Source organism: Somniosus microcephalus, chromosome 2 (genome assembly GCF_052327205.1).
Source record: "Somniosus microcephalus isolate GS21.2 chromosome 2, FLI_Smic_1.0, whole genome shotgun sequence".
Lineage (NCBI taxonomy): Eukaryota > Metazoa > Chordata > Chondrichthyes > Squaliformes > Somniosidae > Somniosus > Somniosus microcephalus.
The window spans coordinates 130,979,206-131,003,493 of NC_140988.1; the positions used below are offsets into that span (position 1 = coordinate 130,979,206).

At 46.2% G+C, this 24,288-nt stretch overlaps 1 protein-coding gene across 4 annotated transcripts in view; it reads left to right on the forward strand.

The window, feature by feature from the left end:
- Nucleotides 1–1,309: 1,309 nt before the first annotated feature.
- ugt8 (UDP glycosyltransferase 8) overlaps nt 1,310–24,288 on the forward strand; it is a 221,104-nt gene continuing 198,125 nt past the window's right edge. For 2 of the 4 annotated variants that reach the window (XM_085962656.1, XM_085962647.1), the window contains exon 1: nt 1,310–1,423. The gene's annotated coding sequence lies outside the window, so the exon portion shown is untranslated. Of the gene's footprint in view, nt 1,424–1,463; nt 1,532–24,288 lie in introns of those variants that run through there. The other 2 variants (XM_085962639.1, XM_085962664.1) reach the window with 2 other exon arrangements.

Below are 24,288 nucleotides of genomic sequence, written 5' to 3' on the forward strand. Positions count from 1 at the left end.
CGTCCCCCCCTCTCCCCTCAATCCACCTCCCTCCCCCCCTCTCCCCCCTCAATCCACCTCCCTCCCCCCTCAATCCACCTCCCTCCCTCCCCCTCTCTCCCCTCAATCCACCTCCCTCCCCCCCCCTCTCCCTCAATCCACCTCCCTCCCCCCCCCTCTCCCCTCAATCCACCTCCCTCCCCCCCTCTCCCCTCAATCCACCTCCCTCCCTCCCCCCCCTCTCCCCTCAATCCACCTCCCTCCCTCCCCCCCTCTCCCCTCAATCCACCTCCCTCCCCCCCTCTCCCCTCAATCCACCTCCCTCCCCCCCTCTCCCCTCAATCCACCTCCCTCCCCCCCTCTCCCCTCAATCCACCTCCCTCCCCCCCTCTCCCCTCAATCCACCTCCCTCTCCCCTCAATCCACCTCCCTCCCTCCCCCTCTCCCCTCAATCCACCTCCCTCCCTCCCCCCCCTCTCCCCTCAATCCACCTCCCTCCTCCCCCCCCTCTCCCCTCAATCCACCTCCCTCCCTCCCCCCCCCTCTCCCCTCAATCCACCTCCCTCCCTCCCCCCTCTCCCCTCAATCCACCTCCCTCCCTCCCCCCTCTCCCCTCAATCCACCTCCCTCCCCCCCCCTCTCCCCTCAATCCACCTCCCTCCCCCCCCCTCTCCCCTCAATCCACCTCCCTCCCCCCCCCTCTCCCCTCAATCCACCTCCCTCCCTCCCCCCCCCTCTCCCCTCAATCCACCTCCCTCCCTCTCCCCTCAATCCACCTCCCTCCCTCTCCCCTCAATCCACCTCCCTCCCTCCCCCCCTCTCCCCTCAATCCACCTCCCTCCCCTCAATCCACCTCCCTCCCTCTCCCCTCAATCCACCTCCCTCCCCCCCTCTCCCTCAATCCACCTCCCTCCCTCCCTCCCCCCCTCTCCCCTCAATCCACCTCCCTCCCTCCCCCCCTCTCCCCTCAATCCACCTCCCTCCCCTCAATCCACCTCCCTCCCCTCAATCCACCTCCCTCCCTCTCCCCTCAATCCACCTCCCTCCCTCTCCCCTCAATCCACCTCCCTCCCTCTCCCCTCAATCCACCTCCCTCCCTCTCCCCTCAATCCACCTCCCTCCCTCTCCCCTCAATCCACCTCCCTCCCTCTCCCCTCAATCCACCTCCCTCCCTCTCCCCTCAATCCACCTCACCTCACCCCCCTCCCCCCAATCCACCTCACCTCACCCCCCCTCCCCCCAATCCACCTCACCTCACCTCACCCCCCTCCCCCCAATCCACCTCACCTCACCCACCCCCCTATATCCCCCCTTCACCGCACACGCCTGTGCTTGACGTCAGAAAGGGAGGGGCGGAGCGAGGGAGCGCGCGGTGTGCCAGGAGGAGGAGGCGGACCGGAGCGGGAGAGCGGAGCGAGACTGAACAACCGACACCCGGCAGCCGGTAAGGCCCCCACACCTGACCTGACCCTAACCCGACGGTGCGGCTCAGCCCGGCCCTTTAAACACAGTGTGTGCCAGCGGTGTTAGTGAGTTGCGAGGGACTGTTGTGGTGAGTTAGTAGTTTTTTGGGGAGGATGAGCGTGCCGGTCAGTGACACCCGAGCCGGGCACCGGCGGCTCTGGGCTGGGCTCGGCGCCCCGCGAGGAGTTGCTGAGCCTAGAGCTGGCTCACGGTTGAAGCCGAGTTGGGAGCGAACTTTTTAAAATTGCGCTACTCAGGTGACACCTGCAGACCCGAGCGGCCCGGCTGGACATCAACAGTGCCCGGCCCGGAGCTGCTGCCGAACTCGCCCTCACCCGGCCCGGCTCTGCTAGCGACTGGGGAGTTTACGCCGGATCAGTTTCTGAAACTTTCAGAGCAACAGGTGGGAGATGGCCGGGATGTGGAGCCGGGGGCGGGTGCCGAGTGGCCGCTCTCCAGGCAGGGTCACCGGCCCAAGTGTGTCTCTCCCCCGGGGGAGAGGATACAAACTCCGACCTTTTAATCGCTGAGCAGCGGCGGCTGGCTTTCGCGGTAAACTGTCTCCCAGAGAGCGGTTGCCGTGTCTCGGGTACAGAAACCGAGCTGCGGCAACAAGTTGTGTGGTCGCCGCCATATTGCACACACCTGGATTGGGTTTCGGACAGCCGCGGGGCGTTGAGGGATATTGTTGAAGGAAATGTACTCCTATAAAAGTAGACCCAGTTTAAATTTCTACTCCGAGTTAAAGGTAGCATTAAAGCGTCTCGCCATTCCTCTCATCCCCGCCCCGTTATCCATGGCAAAATATGCACTTGACTGGAAGAGTAAAACATCACTTTTTACAGATGCATTTTCTGATAATTAACTGTGCATTGTCACTCGATTGCATTTGTAGTGATTACATCACAGCCGCTAAAGATATTGTTCGCATTGGTGCTGTAGAGTGTGATGCTCAGCGAGCCGACCTCACTTATGCTACTGACTACATATTGCACTTTTGGTTATCGACAAAACCGCGTTTTCCAACCATTTAAACGTTCAATTTGAGAAACAGCCAGTGGCATAATCTGACTGAGTACCTGGCCACATTTTAAACAGGGCCTCCACATTGAACGTAAGTATACAGTTGTGAAGCCAAAGCAGTTTCCGATGTGCACTTGATGACTGTCTTACAACTCTTGCCTTTAGTGCCGTGGGAGTCCGATTGCTGACCTGACTCTTGAATCGCGCTATTGCTCTGGTGCTGATATGCATTGGAAACTGTTTTGCATTGATATAAAATCAATAGCGCAAGTAGTATTAATATTGAATATCAGTGATGTACTGGTTGTGTGTGTGCGCACCAGTACCTACAGCCAACAAAGCTCCCCATCTCAGAATTATTATCTGAATATCATTCTTGTAACTACAATCACTCATGCTTCGCTCTTGTAGTTACGGCAATATCCGAATCCTGAGGTACATTATTGCCATGCAATCAATTTGGACTGTCCGTTACTCTTGCAGATTTTGTAATTTTAGGATTACCCATAGTGAAGTGTGTGTGCTGTTGGTGTTTAAAGAAAGACTTGCATTTATACAGCGCCTTTCACCACCACCAGACGTCTCAAAGCGCTTTACAGCCAATGAAGTACTATTTGAAGTGGAGTCACTGTTGTAATGTGGGAAACCCGGCAGCCAATTTGCGCACAGCAAGGTCCCACAAACAGCAAGGTGATAATGACCAGATAAACTGTTTTTGTTATGGTGGTTGAGGGATAAATATTGGCCAGGGCACCAGGGAGCACTCTGGATATCTGATTGTTTTTGTCCTCTTTTGGTGTACTTAAGATGCAGTATGGTTTCATGCATGTACGCCTAGTCGTCAAGTTATTCAATCGTGGGGGCATTACAGCCGAATATGATTCTGTCCACACACAGACTTTCCAGCAGAGTTTGCTGGATGACCTAAGTGAAGGAGCGCTGGGTAGCTTTTCTCTCCCCTCTTCCCCAACTGTAGGGATCCAGGGCCAGTCGTAGAGCTGCCATTGCTCCCTGGGTCATAGAACCATAGAATAGGACAGCACAGAAGGAGGCCATTTGGCCAACTGAGTCTGTGCTGGCTCTTCGAAGAGCAATCCAGTTACTCCTACTCTGCAGCTCTTTCCCCAAATCCCTGCAATTGTTTCTCCTTCAAGTATTTATCCAGTTCCCTTTTTGAAATCTACTATTGAATCTGTTTCCACCACCCTATCGGGCAGTGCATTCCAAATCCTAAGCACTTGTTTTCTCATGTCGCCTCTTTTTTTGCCAATCACCTTAAACCTCTGCTCTCTAGTTATTGACCCTTTAGTTATTGACCCTTCAGCCATTGGACACAGTTTCTCTTTATTTACTTTATCTGAACCCTTCATGATTTTAAACACTTCTATTAAATCTCCTCTTCGCCTTCTCTGATCTAAGGTGAGCAACTCCAGCTTTTGCAGCCTATCCACGTAACTGTAATCCCTCATCCCTGGAACCATTCTAGTAAATCGTTTCTGTACCCTCTCCAGAACTTTCACGTCCTTTTTAACGTGGTGCCCAGAATTGGATACTAGTCAAACTAGTGTGCTTTATAGGTTTAGCATAGCATCCTGGCTTTTGCACTCTATGCTTCTATTTATAAAGTCCAGGGTCCCATATGCTTTATTAATTGCTCTGTTAACCTGTCCTGCCACCCTCAAGGATTTGTGCACCCTCAAAGGTGTCTCTGTTCTTGCACCCCTTCATATTGGCTGACTTAACATCAAACAATGAGATGGGCTGGAATTGGCCTCCATGTTCTTGAGTTAAGGAGGAGCAATATTTTCGGGGGTTTCTATTCCTGACTTATCCAGTCACTATTGTAAAGTCTTTGTGTGTGGATACCAATGAGTTAGGATAAACTCCATGACAGCCTTTCTCAATCCTTTTTCCCTCATGGTCAAATAGTCTGCTGTTGCTTCTTTTTATTGAAGACCACTTTCCCAAGTAATGTAACCACTGAATTCATTCAATAAGCTATGTTATGAAATGATGGGACATGGGTCTGCACCCCCTATTCTTCACCTGGCTAACTGCTGAGTGTTAAATGGTCTTTTCACTTGTGCTATGGATGTCGATATAACATTATCTCCAAACAGCATTCCTTTGTTCCTGCACTCTAACAACAGAACTCATTGTTGAATCAGCTCCAGTAATATTGCACAGAAGGGCCTGCAGAGCTGTATGATCGGGATGTGGGCTGTAAGTGGCCCTGGAGCCATATTATGAGCTCCATAGATCTAGAATGGCTACTTGGCAGGCTTTAGGTGTCTGAGGAAATGTACCTCTGCATGAGTCTCCAACCTCAGGAAAAAGATATATGTGGAGAAAACTGGAAGGAAAATTGCCTTTTTTATGTAACATACTTGGTTTTAGAATTTAGAATTGAAATATGAATTAATTCTCTAACCAACAATACTACAAAAATATAGTTCATTAATTTTTATAATCCAGCAGCAATAAAATGTTGAAAGCCAATACCTGTATTTATGGAGCTGTGATATCACCCACCTCATTTTTTTTTCCAAAACATTATGCTTTTGTGGTGTCTGTGGTGCATATACACTGGGGGGTAATAAGATATAACAAATGCACTGAAGTGATGGCGGACTTAACTTGTAAGCACCTTAGTGTGGAGTGAATTAAAGTTAATTTTACATATGTATATGCACTGTGGAAAAATGTTACTTTATAATTTTGAAGTCTGTTTTAAAAATTGAAAGAATTGACTCCTGATATTGGCTGGTGTTTGTGTGTGTATGTATATTATAGTGACGTTCCCCTTCCTATTTTATGATATTGCAGTGAAGATATTAAAAAAGTTGCAGTGATATGCCATTGGTGTGTTCTCCAGATGTTTGCTATTTGGCAATTTTTCTTGAATACATATAGAAACAGAACCAAGCTGGTATTAGATGGCTTACGCTGCTTAATACAGTTGTTGATTACAGTCTTCTGTATTATTACAGTTTGAGATGTGCATTGAAAACATCAGCATTTGTGGAACTCTCAATTTACGAATGATTGTGAATGAACACTAGGATTGTAATTTACGAGTTCAAATGACCCATTAAGCCATGAATGAAACTTGAGTGTTCCTTGGTGTCATTTGAATCTAATCATTAATTTGTAGCTTTATACTTGCTCTTGTAGTAGTTGAAATGAAAACAATGCTGATAATGGTTAAAAGTACTGATAAAATTACATTGAAAACTGAACGTCAGTAAAGGATTTCACTGCAGAATATAGTAATTGCTAGAAGTGCACAGTATGGCAATTATTTTATATTTCCACAGTAAACCTATAAAGAAGTTAATAACGTAATATATATTGTGATCTGGCCAGTATCTGTGGGTGACATTATAAGCGGATCTTTGTTTTTTGGCATTGCTAATGTTTGCCATTGACAATTGGAATACAAATAATGATTTGCACAAAGTGAGAGTGATGTCAGTTCAGATCATTGAGTGGCCATCAGTGATCCAAAACACGTGGCATGGTCAAAGCATTTTTTTTGGCTTTAGAACGGTAATTATGTCATCAGCACATCTCTGCATTCTTCCTAAAGCTTCTGTGACAAAATATGGACTCTGCTAGACTGCACCACTAGTCTGAGACTGATGACTGTAGAGTACAAAGCAAGCTGGCAACACTTGAGTTGCTTACTTGTGATGTAGAGCTTCACCATATTGGAGGAAATGCATCTCGTCCGTATTGGTGAGAGTTGTGCTAGTCTGTGCATCTCTGGTAGATGTCGCACCCGTGTGGACAGGCCTAGTAGGCAGGGGAATGGATGCAAGTATATATCCATGCTGATCGTGGGCATCTGATTGTATCCCAAAATGGTTGGATTTGGGACAGGGCCATTGCACCACTTAGGCCACATTTTCTCCATCATTCATCTGACAGGGAAGGGCAGAAGCTATGAAGCTTGTGTGCGGTGTGGTACATTGTGTATTCGGTCAGCCAGTGGCTTAGTTGGTAGCACTCACTTCTTCTGAGTCAGAATGTTGTGGGTTCAAGTCCCACTCCAGAGACTTGAGCACAAAAATCTAGACTGACACTCCAGTGCAGTACTGAGGGAGTGCTGCACTTTTGGATGAGACATTAAACCAAGGCCCCATCGACACACTCAGGTGGATGTAAAAGATCCCATGGCACTAGTTTAAAGGAAGAGCGTGGAGTTATCCCTAGTGTCCTAACCAATATTTATCCCTCAATCAACATCACTAAAACAGATTTTCTTGTCATTATCATATTGCTGTTTGTGGGAGCTTGCTGCCATGTTTCCGATAATGCAACAGTGACTACACTTCAAAAAGCACTTCATTGGCTGTAAAGCGCTTTGGGACGTCTGGTGGTCGTGAAAGGCGCTATAGAAATGCAAGTCTCTTTCTTTAAGTTTGAGTTGACCCTTGTACATTTTATTGCAAATGGTGATTGTGTTGAATTGTTTCCAGATTTTCTTGCATTTTTCTGCTATTTGGGGAACTAGATCTTGCTCCATGCTCCTTTTGTGGGTTCTATCAACAATGCCATTGACCCCCCAGCTGTACTGGGACAATGACCCAATCCCAAGACATCTTCATAAAAGATAGGATAGCCCCTTTACACTGTAACTTCCTCTCTTATGCCCCCTTCTTTCCCCATCCTGACCCTGGGGCATGTTGAACTGCTGTACAATCATGCACAGCTATGCTATTAATATGCCCTCATGAAAATGATGTGCTAAGAATATATACAAAAATTACAGCAGAGAATCTGCAATTTTTCTCTCTTGCAACAAGAAATAAAATGTTATAATTAACGGTGACAATTAATTGCTAAATCCTGGGCTGCTACCTTGTTTCAATTTGTAACTTGTTTGTAACCATTGGCTTCTTTGAAATAAGGAACATTAAAAAAAATTCTGTCGTACATTTATGTTGAGTACCACCTGAGACCTCTTGCCCCAAGGAGACTCCTCTTAATTGCACCCTCTTGCCCTTCATGCACCCTGCCCAAGAAGTTACACACCTGTTCATCATTAGCTAATTGAGTATAGGTTGAACTCTTGTTGGTTACCAGGAACTTTGCATGAGTGGCATAGTGAACAGTTTCATAAAATGTAAGCGCATAGTCGTCATCCTCCTTCCCACAGCATGGACATACATTATTTCTCATTGAATGACGGTGGAGCTTTAGTAGCAGCAGCTTTTATGCCTGCAGCTAAATCATGGTAGGTGACAAGTGCTGGACATATAAATGTGTTCTCGTACATGGTCTCCAGATAATGTCTTCCAGTAGCTGTTGTCGCAAGTCTCTGTTTCCTTATCAGATATATGACTGCCTACCAGGCTTGCTCATCACCGGCTACTTAATCCTGGTCCTCATAAGCTTTAACAAAGAGTCATGCCTGCTGTGAAGCTGACACCCTCTTCAGGCTCCTCAATGACAGGTTGGTGTAGTTGAGCCCCTCCCTGCAATTGTTTCCACTTTTTTGCCACAAATCAACTTCGCAGTTGGTCCTTGTTCTTGAGTATGTGGCCAAAGAGCCCTTCCACTGCATGGTTAGGTGTCTTGAACACTGCAGGAAAACTGTTTGGACACTTGTCATACACCATAAGCTTACTGTGCATTGGAATTTTGCTTTTATTGTTACTTCTCAACGTGCTCCCAAAAAACTGTATCCAGGCTGAAGCTAGCATTTAATAGGACGCCCAGTACTGTTCTGAATCAACAATTGAGATACATGCTGCTTGTGCCTTCCAATCGATAGTTCTGAGAACCCCTGTAAAGCTATGCCAAGCCACAATACTGTACTTGAAGGCACACTACTATTTCCTACAGGGGAGCCCATTCATCAAGATGATGAGTGGAACACGCTAGGTCATTACAAATTTTGCCAGCAACACAACATCATCTACAAAAAGGACCAATACAATATTTTCAGAAATGAATGGAGCAGACGCTTGAGGCTGTCTTTATGATAATGAGCATATCATTAATTAGGACATTGAATACGTTGAGTGACAGTGGATGCCAATACCTCATTGGATATCAAGGCCTTGGACAGGGTGCAGAGGAGGCTTCCAGTGTTGTAGCTGTACTGGAATAGCTTGGCTAGAGGTGCAGCTAGTTCTGGAGCACAAGGCTTCAGCACTACAGCCGGGATGTTGTCGAGGCCAATAGCTGTTGCTATATCCAGTGTGCTCAGCCGTTTCTTGATATCACGTGGAGTGAATAGAATTGGCTGAAGACTGGCTTCTGCGATGGGGACCAATGTTCCCTTTAAGCCGCGCAGCTGTGCAATGATCTGAAGGTCCCGCACAGCTAGTGAGCTGGCTTTTAAATAGAAAAAACGCGCATGCATGGAATTCTGAATGGCCCGTGCAGCCCATTAAAGGGGACGCGCAGGCCAAAAATAAATTAGAGGGAACATTGGTGGGGACCTCGGGAGGAGGCCAAGATGGATCATCCACTCTGCACTTTTGGCTGAAGGTTGCAAACGCTTCAGCCTTGTCTTTTACACTTCCATGCTGGGATCTGCCATCATTGAGGATGGGGATGTTCATTGAGCCTCCTCCTACCCCCCCGTTAGTTCTTAATTGTCCACCACCGTTCACTACTGGATGTGACAGGACAGCAGAGCTTTGATCTGATCCGTTGGTTGGAGGATCGCTTAGCCCTGTCTATAGCATGCTGCTTCCACTGTTCAGCATGCATGTAGTCCTGTGTTGTAGCTTCACCAGGTTGGCATCTCATTTTTAGGTACGCCTGGTGCTGCTCCTGGCATGCTCTTCTACACTCCTTATTGAACCAGGGTTGGTCCCCTAGCTTGATGGTAATGGTAGTGAGGATATGCCGGGCCATGAGGTTACAGATTGTGGTGGAATACAGTTCTGCTGCTGCTGATGGCCCACAGCACCTCATGGATGCCAAGCTTTTAGCTGCTAGATATTTTCTGAATCTATCCCATTTAGCACAGTGGTAATGCCACACAACACGATGGAGGGTGTTCTCCGTGTGAAGATGGGACTTTGTCTCCACAAGGTCTGTGCGGTGGTCACTCGTACCAATACTGTTGTGGACAGATGCATCTGCAACAAGTGATTGGTGAGGATGAGATCAAGTAGGTTTTTCCCCTCATGTTGGTTCGCTCACCACCTGCCACAGGCCCAGTCTGACAGCCATGCCCTTCAGGACTCGGCCAGCTCGGTCTGTAGTGGTGCTACCAAGCCACTCTTGATGATGGACATTGAAGTCTGCCACCCAGAGTACATTCTGTGCCCGTGCTTCTTCCAAGTGGTGTTCAACATGGAGGAGTACTGATTCATCAGCTGAGGGAGGGTGGTCAGTGGCAATCAGCAGGAGGTTTCCTTGCCCATGCTTGACCTGATGCCATGACACTTCATGGGGTCTGGAGTCAATGTTGAGTACTCCCAGGGCCATTCCCTCCTGACTGTATACCACTGTGATGCCACCTCTGGTGGGTCTGTCCTGCTGGTGGGACAAGACATACCCAGGGATGGTGATGGAGGAGTCTGGGACATTGGCAGAATCTTGCGGTTCTGAGAGTATGACAATGTCGGCCTGTTGGTTGACTAGTCTGTGGGACAGCTCTCCCAATTTTGACACAAGTCCCCAGATGTTAGTGACGCGGACTTTGCAGGGTTGACTGGGCTGGGTCTGTCTTTGTCATGTCCAAAGCCGTTTCCTAGGTCGATGCCAGGTGGTCCATCCAGTTTTATTTTATTGTTTTTCGTAGTGGTCTGGTACAACTGAATGGCTTGCTTGGCCATTTCAGAGGACAGTTAAGAGTCAACCACATTGCTGTGGCTCTGGAGTCATATATAGGCCAGACCAGGTAAGGACGGCAGATTTCCTTCCCGAAAGGACATCTGATGTAAGGCATTTTCTACTAAAATTAGTGCATCTAGCTAATTCGTGTCGCTGTAGCCGCACTTGTGGCTAACTTTTATTGGAGGACACTGTTCTAGAGTCTACTAGTTTATCAGTAGCTAGCCTAAGGCTGACTGGTCTATCATTTCCTGGTTTATCTCTGTCCTTTTTCTACATTTGCCAGCCTTCTGTCCTCTAGTATTTAATTTCCTTTGCAAAGCTTTTTTACCCTCTAGTTTCTCTCGCGATTGATCCTCTGTTGTAAACCATTAGGTCCCAGTGATTTCACTACCTCAAGTATGAATACCTCTTTTATTACCATTTGTCTTTAATAATAACCTCCAGTAACTGTTCTGTAGCCATCTGTGATGGTTCTACAATTTCTGTGAATTCTGAGACAAAGTAATTATTTAGTATCTCTGCCATCCCCTTGCTCCGCATTATACGCTTCCCTCTTTAATTTTTAGTTGTCCTGAATATCCTCTTGCCACTAATGCACCGATAGAAGCCTTTTTATTGTCGTTTGTTGTTTTGCTAATTTTTCTCTTGGCTGTTTTAATCTACCTTTTTGTGGGTTTTTTATGTTGATAGTTGCTATTTTTAAATTTTTATTATATGCCATGTCGGTGCCAAATACTTTGTTTCCATGTAACAAGGAGCAAAAGAGACCTGTGATCAATCTTTTAAGGAGATTCATTCTGCTAATTTTAATTTGTGGGGTTGGAGCATCTCCTTGGCTGATATCACCTGTGCATGTTTCAGATATATAGGTAGAGTTGCAAAATTCCAGGAATTTTTAAGAGGAAACTTTCCTTGGGGAATTTATGGGAATTTTGAGTTTTTTTTGCACACTGATGGTTTTATTTAGCTTGTAATTTGTCCTTATTTTGTCCCTATGAGTCTTCTACTCATCATTGCTCCTCCTGATTCTCTGACTCTGGCTCTGACGTGTCCATTTCCTCCTCTGTGTCAGTGTCTAGCTGTGTGGTGGACACTTCTGTATCTGGCTCAATAAGTTGTAGGTTCGCCCGGATAGCCACCAGTTTCTCCACTCTCTTGTTAGTCAGCCTGCTGCGCACCTTTGTATGCGTATTCCCAAAAAGTGACCAGTTTCGTTCAGAGGCCACTGATGAAGGTGGAATTTGGAGTATCACCGATGCAATGGGTGATAGGGCCTCAGATGCACATAGTCCCTTCCACCAGGTATGTGCACTGATATGCTTGCATGATTCCCATATCCTGGCCCCACTCCAAAGACCTTGCTTGGTAGAAAACTTTGCCCACATCCAGATTGAGATGGTGAGAGGGTAGAAATCACACTGTAAGCACTGTTGATCTGTTCTCCAGAAAGTATTGGTCTCCCAACACGCTTTGGGTCCAGCATGTATGCTGCAGCATGAATCGGCTTGACACAAAATTCTTGATGCGTCTGTATGAATTGAACAATTGCCTTCTCTGCTTTGAGCAGCAGGGATGTGGGTAGAGCAGTGCTGATTTGTTCTTTTAAATCAGCAAAAAGCCTGAGAACATTTGACAAGACAGCGTCATCTTCAATCTGAGCAATTGCAGATGCTGCTGGTGAGAGTAGTTTAAGGCTGCTAACCACTCTCTCCCAAAACACATCATCCAGCAGTATTTTCTTGATGGTGGTTTTCATATCCCCAGATTGGGATATTGCCATTTCTTGCAACGACTCCTTACCCTTCAGAAGGCTGTTGTATATTATGACAACGCCACCCCATCTCGTGTTGCTGGGCAGCTTCAGTGTGGTGTTCTTGTACTTTGTCGTTTGCTTGGAGTTGTAGGTTGCTGCAATTACCTGTTTTCCCCTGACATACTTAACTTGCTTGGCTCTCTTGTACAGTGTTTCCATGGTTCTCAAACCCACAATGTCCTTGAGGAGCAGGTTGAGCCCATGAGCTGCGCACCCAATAGACGTAATATGAGGGTAGGCCTCCTCCACTTGAGCCCAAGCAGCCTTCATATTCGCAGCATTGTCAGTAACTATAGGAAACTTTTTTATCCGGCACCGACTGGACCGGCATGGTGCCGGTTGATCAAAAAGTCCGGATTACAGAGAGGTATACTTACCAAGGTACGAGAGCCCGGTTACACGGCCACAGGTGCAGGAGCCCTGGTTACATGGCCACAGATCCAGGAGTCCCTGTTGCACGGCCACAGGTGCAGGAACCCCGGTTACACGGCCACAGATCCAGGAACCCCGGTTATGTGGCCACTAATATATAGTAAAACTTACCTGAACCTACTCCTGAATTTTGCCGGTTAAGAGAGAGTTCTGGATATTTAGGTGCCGGTTAAAAGAGAGTTTCCTGTACTGCAAAGACCTTTTGTGATCCAAGATCGTTGATGACCGCTTTCAGCTCATCAGCAATGTATGTGCCTATGTGTCTGTTGTCCTTCGTGTCTGTGCTCTTGAACACCGAGGAGTGGAGACGATGTAGTTTATGATGCCCTCCCTTTGTACATTTGACCACCCATCTGAGATAACTGCAACACAATCTGCCATCTCTATCATTTCTTTGAGCTTTCCTTGGACTCTGTTATACTCCGCCTCCAGCAAATAAGTAGACAAAGCATGTCTGGTGAGAGGACAGTATGCAGGGTGAATAACATTGAAACATCTCTTCTAGTACACATTGGCTGTGAGCATGAGGGGGTGAGCCTGTCGCATATACAGCTCGAGCAAGGCACTCATCTGCATTCTTCTGGCTACGGTTATCCATTGTATCAAAGAACCTTCCAAGTGGGCCAGGAGTTGCTGATAAGGAGCCTGATGCTGAATGTGAGCCATCATCTTCTTGAATGGAAGCAGAGGAACTCAGGGCTGACTGCTCTGAGCTTTGAGTGAAGTTGTTGCATTTGGATAAATGCTGCTGCATCTTTGAGGCATTCTTTACATATGGCTTTGTACAGTGTTTGCACATGTACACAGTCTTTCCATCTTTAATGCCTGGGGTAAAATGCTTCCACACATCCGACGGTAAACGTGGCATTTTTCTATGCAGAGAAATAAAGGGCATTCGTCTGTGTCGAACTGCGGTTGATCAGCATGATTGCAACCGGGTGAGTAAATTTTTCCTGATGCTCCATGTGATGGAAGCATGACCTGTGCACGCACGACGCTACATCACCAATAGAGGGAGCTAATCGCTCATCCACTCATCCAACCAATCAGGACACATTTGTTCACAGTCACACACAAAACTTGTAATTATTAAAACAAGCCAAGTAAGAAGATAAACATATATTGATTAAGAAATTCCTTAATAATTAAGATTCCATCTCTGTTAGTAATTTTAAGAGAGGACCTGTGGGGGGGGGGGGGGAAATGAAAAATACAAAAAAAAATTATGCTAGCATGTGCTTTTTTGGGCAAAATTCCCAAGCTAAACTTCCCGTGGAAAATTTCCAGAAATTTACCGGAAACTTTCCACCCCTTCGCAACCCTATATATATATATATATATAGGTCTCCACAGATCAATTGTTCATACAATCACAATAAAAAGTAATACTATTTTGGTTGACCTGGTCATCCAGTGCACCTCCACGCAGCTGGTTCAAATATCATGTGGGCAGAGGTCTGTGAATAGGCTGTTAACCTATTGGTTGCAGGGGTGTATCGGGAGGACTGAAGGAGGTGTAGAATAGGGTATCCTCAAACTATTTAAAGTGGTGATTTATGATATAGTAACTAGTTAATATCAGTTCCTTAATTTTCTACATTTGGCTCTACCTTGCAACTGTTTCACTTCCTTTCTTGTCTTTTCTCATCTAACAATGTTGGAGATGATTGGTGTTTGCTGCAACAGGTGTAATTTACTGAGGCTGTGAGGACATTGTTTTTCAGTAGAGTCCTCAATAGCTTTCCTTTGTTGTACTGGATACCTCTAATGTTCACATGCAACATGTTTGTTCCCTCCATAGGGAGTACTAGTGGGGCTTTGTTTTGATTGTGTTGATTTGTTGCAGCCAGTACTGGACTCTATTGGGGCTCATTAGCTTTGGGATTGCACGATGAGGGCCAGCATAAATTTTGCATTGTCGCCAAAATACTTGATTGCACGGTCAAGGAAATCAAAGAGGCCTGAGTCTGGATTGGCAGAGTCTGGATTTGAGGATTCCAGTTTATTTACTGCCCCATTGTTACTCTTCTGCTGATGACAGTGCTGGTCTCTATTAGATAGAAATTACAACATGGGAACAGCTGGTCAGCCCAACCAGTATGTGTTTATCCTTCATATGAACGTTGGTCCAAATCTCATGTGCCAGCCCTGTTACTATATCCCTTTATTGACCTTTCCTTCACCCACCGGTCTGTTTATCTCCCCTGTCTCATCCCTATATAATTTTAAGCACCTCTTTCAAATCATCTCTTAATCTCCTCTGTTCTAATGAAAGAAGCCCCAGTTTTTCAATCCTGGCTTTGTATTTCATCATAGAATGGTTACAGTGCAGAAGGAGGCCATTTGGCCCGTTGAACCCGTGCCAGCTCTCTTCAGCTAGTCCCACTCCCCCGCAGCCCTGCAATTTTTTTTCCTTCAGGTACTTATCCAATTCCCTTTTGAAAGCCACGATTGAATCTGCCTCCTCCGCCCTTTCAGGCAGTGCATTCCAGAGCCTAACCACTCGCTGCACAAAATAAGTTTTTCCTCATGTCGCCTTTGGTTCTTCTACCAATCACCTTAAATCTGTGTCCTCTGGTTCTCGACCCTTCTGCCAATGGGAACAGTTTCTCTCTATCTACTCTGTCCAGACCCCTCATGATTTTGAACACCCCTATCAAATCTCCTCTCAACCTTCTCTGCTCCAAGGAGAACAACCCCAGCTTCTCCAGTCTATCCACATAACTGAAGTCTCATCCCTGGAACCATTCTTGTAAAACTTTTCTGCACCCTCTCTAAGGCCATCACATCCTTCCTAAAGTGCGGTGCCTAGCATTGGACACAATACTCCAGTTGAGGCTGAACCAGTGTTTTATGAAGGCTCATCATAACTTCCTTGCTTTTGTACTCTATGCTTCTATTTATGAAGCCGAGGACCCCTCTGCTTTTTTTTAACCTCTTTCTCAACCTGCCCTGCCATCTTCAACGGTTTATGCACATATACCCCCAGGTGTGTCTGTTCATGCACCCCCTTTAGAATTGTACCCTTTAGTTTATATTGCCTCTCCTTGTTCTTCCTACCAAATGTATCACTTTGCACTTTTCAGCATTAAATTTCATCTGCCACATGTCTGCCCAGTCCACTAGCTTGTCTATGTCCTCTTGAAGTCTATCACTCTCCTCCTCACTGTTCACTATACTTCCAAGTTTTGTGTCATCTGCAGATTTTGAAATTGTGCCCTGTACACCCAAGTCCAAGTCATTAATTTATATCAAGAAAAGCAGTGGTCCTAGCACCAACCCCTGGGGAACACCACTGTGTACCTTCCTCCAGTCCGAAAAACAATCGTTCACTGCTCTCTGTTTCCTGTCACTTAGCCAATTTCGTATCCATGCTGCCACTGTCCCTTTTATTCTATGGGCTTCAACTTTGCTGGCAAGCCTATTTATGCAGCACTTTATCAAACACCTTTAGGAAGTCCGTGTGCACCACATCAACCGCATTGCCCTCATCAACCCTCTCTGTTACCTCATCAAAAAACTCAAATCAAGTTAGTTAAACACGATTTGCCTTTAACAAATCCATGCTGGCTTTCCTTAATTAATCCACACTTGTCCAAGTGACTGTTCATTTTGTCCCGGATTAACTTTTCTAAAAGCTTCCCCACTACCAAGGTTAAACTGACTCATACCAGCCAACATCCTAGTGAATCTACACTGTACTCTTTCTATTACCTCAATATCCTTCCCATAGTTTGGAAACCAGGACTATACACAACTATGATAAGTTTTTATATAGATTCACCATTACATCTTAACTTTTAAATTCTTCACCTTTTATCATAAAACTTAGTTTTCCATTAGCTTTTTTTTATGGCCTTATCCATTTGAGGTACTACATTTAATGTGTGAACCCAAACCCCCAAATTCCTCTGCCCTTCCACATGACATTCCCCATTCAGAGTAAATACTTTTTTTTAACTAAAATGTTCTACCTCACACTTGCTGACGTTGAATTCCATTTTCCACTTTTTTCACATTCCACCACCCTCGCAAATATTCCGTTGCGCCTTCTTTTGGTCCTCAGTTATTTACTATGCTTTCTATTTTAGTGTTATCTGTAATTTTTTACACCACTTCCTCTAACCCTATATCCAACTCATTGATATATATGCTGAACAGTGGGACACTGCTGTATATTTCTAAGCAATCTGATAAACTGTTCTCAACTCTTACTGTTTCCTCCCTTCTAACCAGTTTTTAATCCAATTTGCTACCTTTCCCCTAATTCCAAGCCCCTTAATCTTCTCCAATAGTCTCTTGTGTGTACCTTGTTAAAGGATTTCTCAAAGTCCATATACACCTCATTCACTGCATTTTTCCCATCCACCATATTTACCACCACCTGAAAGAATTGTCCGATCTTGCAGTCGGCTTTTTTAATGCACGAGTCTGATTTTGGATTTCTTGCTGGCTAGATTTGTTCTCTCGATGTTTGTGGCTTCCTCGAAGTGAGGACGGTTTTGTGTACATGCTGGGTAGAGTCTTGCACAGGTGGCGTCATGCTTTGAAAGCACTGAAATGCTGGTAGCTCCTACATGGTAGCTTGCAGTACATTGAGGTTAACACCTCTGGGGCTGTCTGTGGACTGAGTGTATCACAGCCAAAGATTACCTGGAATGAGGATGGTCACTGAGTGCGTCTATGTACTGTTCACCAGCGACCCCTCCACCACAGTACCTATTCAGGAGAATGCTCAGGTTTGAAAACAACATGCGCTAATCCTGGGGGACTTCAGAGTAAAACATGAGGGTACAGTAGCATAGTGGTTGTTCTACTGGACAAGTAATCCAGAGGCCTGGACGAATGATCCGGAGACATGACTTCAAATCCCACCATGGCAGTTGGGGAATTTAAATTCAGTTAATTAATATAAACCTGGAATAAAAAAGCTAATATCAGTAATGGAAATAGCAGATTGTTGTAAAAACCCAGCTGGTTTACTAACGGTAGGGAAGGAAACCTGGCCTATGTGGCTCCAGACCCACATCAATGTGGTTGACTCTTAACTGCCCTCTGAAATGACCTAACAAGTCACTTAGTTGTATCAAACCGCTACGAGAAATTATAATAAGAATAAAACCAGACGGACCATCCAGCATTGACTTAGGCACTGGCTTTGGACATGACAGGCACACCCAGCCCTCCTCACTAACGTCTGGGAATTTGTGCCAAAATTGGGAGAGCTGCCCCACAGACTAGTCAAGCAATAGCCTGACATAGCCACAGAATCATACCTGACTCACAGAATCATACCTTTCAGCCAACGTCCCAGACTCCTCCATCACCATCCAATGGTATGTCTACCAGAAGTGGCGGCACAGTGGTATACAGTTGGGAGGGAGTGGCCCTGGGAGTCCTCAACATTGACTCCGGACCCCATGAAGCCTCATGGCATCAGGTCAAACATTGGCAAGGAAACCTCCTGCTGATTGCCACAATCTGTAACCTCATGGCCCGGCATATCCTTCACTTTACCATTACCATCAAACCAGGTGACCAGCCCTAGTTCAATGAAGAGCGTAGAAGAGCATGCCAGGGGCAGCACCAAGTGTACCTAAAAATGAGGTGCCAACCTGATGAAGCTACAACACAGGACTACATGCATGCTAAACAGCAGATGCAGCATGCTATAGACAAAGCTAAGTGATCCCACAACCAATGGATCAGATCAAAGCTCTGCAATCCTACCACATCCAGTCGTGATGGTGGTGGACAATTAAACAACTAATGGGAGGAGGAGGCTCCATGAACATTCCCATCCTCAATAATGGTAGAGCCCAGCATGTGAATGCAAAAGACGAGGCTGAAGCATTTGCAATCATCTTCAGCCAGAAGTTCCGAGTAGATGATCCATCTTGGCCTTCTCCTGAGGTCCCTACCATCACAGTTGCCTGTCTTCAGCCAATTCGATTCACTCCATGATATCAAACGGCTGAGCGCACTGGACATGGCAAAGCATAGGGGCCTGACAATATCCCGGCTGTAGTGCTGAAGACTTGTGCTCCAAAACTAGTTCTGCCTCCAGACAGCTACACCATTGGCATTTACCCGACAAAGTGAAAAATTGCCCAGGTATGTCCTGGCCACAAAAAGCAGCACCAATCCAATCCTGCCAATTATCGCCCCATCAGTTTACTCTCAATCATCAGCACTTACTCACCAATAACCTGCTAACCGATGCCAAGTTTGGGTTCCACCAGAATCATTCTGCTCCAAACCTCTTTTTACAGCCTCGGTCCAAACATGGACAAAAGAGCTGAATTCCAGGGATGACGTGAGAGTGATTGCCCTTGACATCAAGACAGCATTTGACCGAGTGTGGCACCAAGGAGTCCAAGTAAAATTGAAGTCAATGGGGATCAGGGGGAAAACCCTTAACTGAAAGACTTGCATTTATATAGCACCTTTCATGACCACCGGATGTCCCAAAGCGCTTTACAGCCAATTAAGTACTTTTGAAGTGTAGTCACTGTTACAAAGTAGGAAATGCAGCAGCCAATTTGAGCATAGCAAGCTCCCACAAACAGCAATGTGATAATGACCAGATAATCTGTTTTAGTGATGTTGATTGAGGGATAAATATTAGCCAGGACACTGGGGATAACTCCCCTGGCTCCTCTTCGAAATAGTGCCATGGGATCTTTTACGTCCACCTGAGGGAGCAGAAGGGGCCTCAGTTTAATGTCTCATGTGAAAGATGGCACTTCCGACAGTGCGTGAAACTTGAACCCACAATCTTCTGACTCTGAGGCGAGGGTGCTACCTACTGAGCCACAGCTAACACTGGCTGGAGTCATACCTAGCACAAAGGAAGGTGGTTGTTGGAGGCCAATCATTTCGGCCCCAGGACATTGCTGCAGGAGTTCCTCAGGGCAGTGTCTAGGTCCAACCAGCTTCAGCTGTGTCATCAATGTCCTTCCCTCCATCGTACGGTCAAGGTGGGGATGTTCGCTGATTGCACAGTTCCATTTGCCATTCCTCAGATAATGAAGCAATCCATGCCCACATGCAGCAAGTCTTGACAGCAACCAAGTTTGGGCTGATAACGTGGCAAATAACATTCGCGCCACACAAGTGCCAGGCAATAACCATCTCCAACAAGAGAGCATCTAACCATCTCCCCATGACATTGAATGGCATTACCATAGTTGAATCTCTTGAATGAATCAAAAAAAATGTACTGTGTGGGGTAACCAGTCCATTAACCCTGCAGGACATAACTGATTCTCTAGGTTGTAGCATATTGAACCCCACCCCGCCCACTAGAACTCCCCAGAATCTAGAATGGTACCAGAAAGGATGTAGGCAAATCTGAGGTCATCCACTTTGTAACTAATTAAGGATAGAACAGGGTACTTTCTAAATGATGAACAGCTAAAAACAGTGGCGATCCAAAGAGACTTGGGGCTCCTGGTACAACAACAGCTTTTATTTATATAGCGCCTTTAATGTAGTAAAACGTCCCAAGGTGCTAAACATGAGTGTTATAAGACGACAAAATTGACACCAAGCCACATAAGAAATTAGGGCAGATAACTAAAAGCTTGTTCAGAGGTAGGTTTTAAGGAGCGTTTTCAAGGAGGAAAGAAAGGTAGCAAGGCGGAGAGGTTTAGGGAGGGAATTCCAGAGTTTAGGGCATAGGCAGCTGAAGGCACGGCCACCGATGGTTGAGCAATGATAATCCGGGATGCTTGAGGGCAGAATTTGAGGAGCGAAGATATCGTGGTGTGGGGGGGGGTTGTGGGGCTGAAGGAGATTGCAGAGATGGGGAGGGGCAAGGCCTTGGAGAGATTTGAAAACAAGGATGAGAATTTTTAAATCAAGGTGTTGCTTAACCAGGAGCCAATGTAGGGCAGTGAGCACCGGCGTGAGTAGGACTTGGTGTGAGTTAGGACACGGGCAGCCGAGTTTTGGATGACCTGAGTTTACATAGGGTAGAATAGGGAGGCCAGCCAGGAGTGCATTGGAATAGTCAAGTCTAGAGGTAACAAAGGCTTTCAGCAGCAGATGAGCTGAGGCAGGGGCGAAGACGGGCAATGTTACGGAGGTAGAAATAGGCTGTCTTAGTTATGCCGTGGACATGTGGTCGGAAGTGTTAGATCCGTGTGTTAATGGAGACACGGAATGCAGGAGTTGATTTAACAAGTGTTTACTGAACAAAGTCTGGAGGTGAACTAACAACACAAGACGCTACACAGGCTTATATATCCGAGTGGTCACTACTGGTACTACAGTATACAGGGGCTTCAAAAACATAGTTCCTCTTAAAGGTACATACACTACAATTCCTCCCCTTTTTAGATAAATAGTACATAACATTTTAAGTAATCATTAAATAACATTTTTACAAGAACAATAATATACACATTTGCTGAAGTTAATCAATTACAAATTCAGTCTCTCTGGAGGCTTCCTGACTCGGTCTGGATAAAGCCTCGGTGGTGTAGTAGGTTCTTTTGGCAAGGTCGATTCGGCTTCAATGCTAGTGTCGGGTTCATCTGGTTCCAGTATCACCGGATCAGAGGTAGATACTATGGGTATCTCTGCTTCATCATTAGGCGTAGAGTTGTGGTGTAGGTTGTCGTTTTTCGGATGACTATGATCTGGTCAGCATGGCGCCTTATTATGCTTTCTCCAATGTCCACGGTATACATCAGCGGTCCTAGTCATGTGCAAATAGTTCCAGGCTGCCATTTCTCGGTACGGTAGTCCCGGGCCAAAACTAGTTGACCTATCTGGAAGGTTCTAGTTGGCCTTTCATTCATGCCTTGAAATTGCCGCTTCTCTACGTCCCTTCTGACGTTTGGCTTGACCAAATCCAGCCGGCATCTTAGTCTTCTGTTGAAAAACATCATGGCGGGGGTTTGGTTTGTAACCACATGTGTTGCATTCCTGTACGCAAACAAGAAGTTATCTACCTTATGTTGTAGATTTATGTCTTCATTACCCATGGCCTTTATGGCCTTCTTGAAGGTCTGGACAAACCTTTCAGCCAATCCATTGGTGGCGGGATTGTATGGGGCGGACGTGTAGTGCTTAACCCCATTGTTTTTTAAGAACTTCCTGAATTCTTCGGATACAAATTGCGGTCCATTATCAGAACAGATCTGTTCAGGCAGCCCATTCCTGGTGAATATGGTCCTTAATACTGTGATGGTATTTTCCGTGGTGGTGGAGGACATCTTTATTACCTCCGGCCACTTGGAGTGTGCATCCACCGCGATTAAGAACATTGAGTCCATAAATGGACCAGCAAAGTCGATATGTACCCTTTGCCATGGAGATGAGGGCCACTCCCATGGATGTAGAGGGGCTTGTGGTGGGGCGTTTCGGACCTTCTGGCATCCTAGACAGCTCTTGGTCATTTCTTCGATGTCTCCATCGATACCTGGCCACCACAACGCTCTGGCTAAGTTCTTCATTTTCACTCCACCCAGATGCCCCTCGTGAAGCTCCTTTAGCACTTTATCCTGGAGTTTGGGTGGAATCACCACTCTGGATCCACACATCAAGGTTCCTCGGCACACTGACCGCTGTTCTCCTCTTTGCGAGAATGCTGGCAACAGTGGTTCGCCATGTGCTGGCCATCCCTTCACCGTTAAGTCGTGAGAGAGTCGGGTCATTTCGCATTTCCTTTTCAATGGTAGAATTTGTCACCGGTAGACATTCCACTATGGTCGAGTGGAATATCTCCACTGGGTCCACTGTAGGCGCCTCTTCCACCGTTGGCAACGGTAGGCGCGATAACCCGTCAGCATTCCCATGCTGTTTTGTTCCTTTGTATTCTATGTCATATTGGTGTGCCCCTAGGAAAAGGGACCACCTCTGTAGCCTTTGCGCTGTCATAATGGGAACGCCCTTTTTAGGGTTGAATATGGAGACGAGGGGTTGATGGTCAGTCAACAAGGTAAACTTTTGTCCGTGTAGGTAATGGTTGAATTTATTCACCCCCCACACCAGGCTGAGTGCCTCCCTGTCGATCTGGGCATAGTTACGCTCAGCTGAGTTCAATGAGCGTGACGCAAAAGCTATCGGCCGCTCCGAGCCATCAGGAAATCTATGCGATAATACCGCTCCCACGCCGTAAGGGGATGCATCGCAAGCCAGTCTGATTGGCAGTGATGGGTTGTAATGAGCCAACACGTCCCTGGACGTGACCAAGCCTTTGCATTTATGGAAGGCACGTTTACCGTCTTCGCTCCATTTCCAAACTACTCCTGTTTGTAGCAGTGCGTTAAGCGGGTGCAGAACCGTCGACAAGTTTGGTAAAAATTTATGATAGTAATTTATTAATCCCAGGAACGACCTTAATTGTGAGACATTTTCAGGCGCTGGGGCCTTTACGACCGCTTCAATTTTTTCAGGTGACTTATGCAACCCTTCTTCGTTAATGACATGGCCACAATATGATATTTTGTTTCTGAAAAAATTCGCATTTGCGGCGATTTGCTCGTAGGCCCCGTTCTCTCAGCCTCGTGAGCACCTGCTCCAAGTTGGCAAGGTGCTCGTTGTCGTTTTCTCCTGTTAGAAGGATGTCGTCTAGGTAGCATTGAGTCCCCGGAATCCCTTGCAGGACTTGCTCCATAGCTCTTTGCCAGATAGCCGGAGCTGATGCCACTCCGAAAAGCAGTCGATTGTACTGGTACAGGCCTTTGTGTGTGTTTATCGTGAGATACTTTTTAGAGGCCTCCTCAACCTCCATCTGTAGATATGCCTGTGCTAAATCAATTTTGGTGAAACGTTTCCCTCCGGATAGTGAGGCAAAAATATCTTCTATCCTCGGAAGAGGATACTGTACCGTGTGAAGAACCGGGTTTACAGTCACCTTGAAGTCCCCACAGATGCGAACTTTTCTCTGTTCTTCAGATTTATCATTATTCAACGTTTTCTTCATGACCGGGACGATGGGTGTTGCCCACTCGCTCCAATCTACCTTGGATAACACGCCTGCTTTTTCCAAATTCTCCAGCTCTGCCTCGACGGCTGGACGAATTGCGTATGGTACCGGCCTTGCCTTAAAAAACTTGGGAATTGCCGCATCTTCCACTTTTATTGAGGCGGTGGCGCCTTTCAGGGTTCCTAGTTCCTGTTGAAACACTTCTTTGGCGTTAGCCAAGATGTCTTTTAATCGTCCAGGTATGACGTCATCATCATTTTTTTTTCTTACTGGTCACCGTCAGTGCCTGAATGGAGTGCCAGTCTAAACGTATGTTTCTGATCCATTCACGTCCCAACAACGGTGGACCACCATCTTGCAGAACGTATAAATACAACTTCTGTAATTCCTTGCCGTTGTATACAACAGGCACCCTTATTTTCCCTCTGGGGTATACTTTCTGCCCCGTATATGTCTTCAAGACAATGGATGTGTCTTTCAAAGGTATATGCGGAAATAGCCGCTCGTAATCCCGTCGACTTATGACGGTCAGAGCTGATCCTGTATCTAGCTCCATTTTGACTGGGGACCCCGCTATCGTGAGGGTAACCCAAATGGTCTGGTAATCTTCTTTGGCAATTACATTATGTAATTTGAGACAGCTTAGTCTCTTGTTTCCGGAGTCGCTATCGTTCTTCTGGTCTTCGGAGCTACTGTCCGTCATCATTTGTACCTTTCTGTACTTTTCCTTATTGACCTTTTTTACTGTCAGCGGATTTCTTTCCAGATCTGCATACACGTGCAATGTGTCCCATCTTTCCGCATTGCCTGCATGCTTTGTCCTTGAACCAGCAGT